Consider the following 1,793-nt stretch of genomic DNA (forward strand, 5'->3'; position numbering starts at 1 on the left):
AAACCTTATTTATTGTGAAGTGTTGATTTTATTTTTGAAACCTTATTTATTGTGAGGTGTTGATTGTCTGAAAGACCTTACACACATGAATTGCCCCATAGGGGGTTTGAACCGATGACCTCAGCATTACAAGCACCGTGCTTTAACCTGCTGAGCTAACTCACCTACCTTACAAACTGTTGAGTTTCCATGGATTTAAGGATAACTCACATGATCTTATCACAATGAAGATTTGATAAAAGTGCTTATATTCTAATGTTTTTCAAAACAACATACATAATATTTTATTTTCCAGAGATTTTGTATCTTGAAGTGTTGATTGTATTTTTTTAACCATTATTTATTTTGAAGTGTTGATATTATTTTTGAACCATTTTTAATTTTCAAATGTTGATTGTATTTCAGAGATATTTTTTTATTTTAATGTGTTAATTTTATTTTTGAACCATATTTTATTTTTAACGATTTATTTTATTTTTTAGCCATTTAGCCAAGTCTCTGTAGAACCATTTGTCTCTGCTAATGACATCTTCAATACAATTTTTTGATCCCTGGCTTAGTTTATGGACTGTAATGTGAAATTAGGCACAAGTATAAGTGACAGTTTGTTCACCAAGTTACTGTCCTCTCTGAGAGGATCTGTGGTATAAATATTTGACTTTGTTTCATACCCATTAACATTAGTCTCTAACAAAATTTGGATCATCTACCAGGAACACTGCAAGAGCAGAGTTTCTGTAGTGTAGTGGTTATCATGTTTGCTTTACACGCAAAAGGTCTCTGGTTCAAAACCAGACAGAAACAGATTTTGCATGTTCTCTTCATCACAGGTGTTTACTAAAGGTCAACAAGATTCTGTGGTGTCATGGTCCGTACTCTGAATCCAGGCATCTGAGTGCAAGCCTTAGTTGAAATTTTCATGTTGCATCTCACATCATCAACTTTGGAACCTCAAACTGAAACAAAGCAGAGAAGTTCAGTTTCTGTAGTGTAGTGGTTATCACGTTTGCTTTACACGCAAATGGTCTCTGGTTCGAAACCAGACAGAAACGGTTTTTGTCGGTTATGCATCTCTTGGGGTGCAGTGAGACAACAAGAGCCTTCCTCTTTCATGATGGTTCATTTGCCAATCAACTTCAATGTAGGCTTCTTTGAAATCGAAGCTACTTTACTTCAATTACCAATTGGCAGTTCTATGGTGTAATGCACATGTCAAACTCAAGGCCTGCGGGCCAGATGTGGCCCGCCTTGTCATTTTATGTGCGCCCCCCCAGCATTTTATAGGTCAATGATTGACTTAAAATAGGTTTTGAGCACGAATTGACTACAAACTACATCACCCATAATGCATTCTGATTGTTACCAGCTAACATTATGGCTTCTCGCCTCTAGAGAGCAGCAGAGTCACCTCAAGCTGCTTATTGATTTTCCCAGCGAATAAAACTGAGACATGGACAAGCTAACATCAAAACGTCCAAGAAAAGAAAAATCGATTTACAAGTAAGACTGTGAATGAAGATGTGTCTGAGTTGGTGTCAGGGCGGCAGGTCGAGCTAGACGTTATCTTGACCGACATCATAAAAAAAATTGGTCATGTACTATTTTTATCCGTTGATAAAAATAGATACATGGGGCCAATATGCTGAAGTGGCCCTCGGTGAAATTGAGTTTGACACCCCTGGTTTAGAGCATTACAAACAGAGGAAAAAGTTAGGCCTTTGACACTGATGAGTCATGCTTTTAAAATCTATGCTGGTAACATTGAGCTACTTTTTTTATTTACCATCTTATCT

General features: G+C 36.8%; 2 non-coding genes across 2 annotated transcripts; both read left to right on the forward strand.

Annotated features, from left to right (window-relative positions):
* The first annotated feature begins 731 nt into the window (after window positions 1–731).
* Window positions 732–804, forward strand: trnav-uac (transfer RNA valine (anticodon UAC)). Its single transcript has one exon. It is a non-coding gene; the product is annotated as a tRNA-Val (tRNA).
* Window positions 805–979: 175 nt separating this feature from the next.
* On the forward strand, window positions 980–1,052 carry trnav-uac (transfer RNA valine (anticodon UAC)). Its single transcript has one exon. It is a non-coding gene; the product is annotated as a tRNA-Val (tRNA).
* Window positions 1,053–1,793: the final 741 nt, after the last annotated feature.

Source organism: Poecilia formosa, unplaced genomic scaffold (assembly GCF_000485575.1).
Source record: "Poecilia formosa unplaced genomic scaffold, Poecilia_formosa-5.1.2 Scaffold18, whole genome shotgun sequence".
Lineage (NCBI taxonomy): Eukaryota > Metazoa > Chordata > Actinopteri > Cyprinodontiformes > Poeciliidae > Poecilia > Poecilia formosa.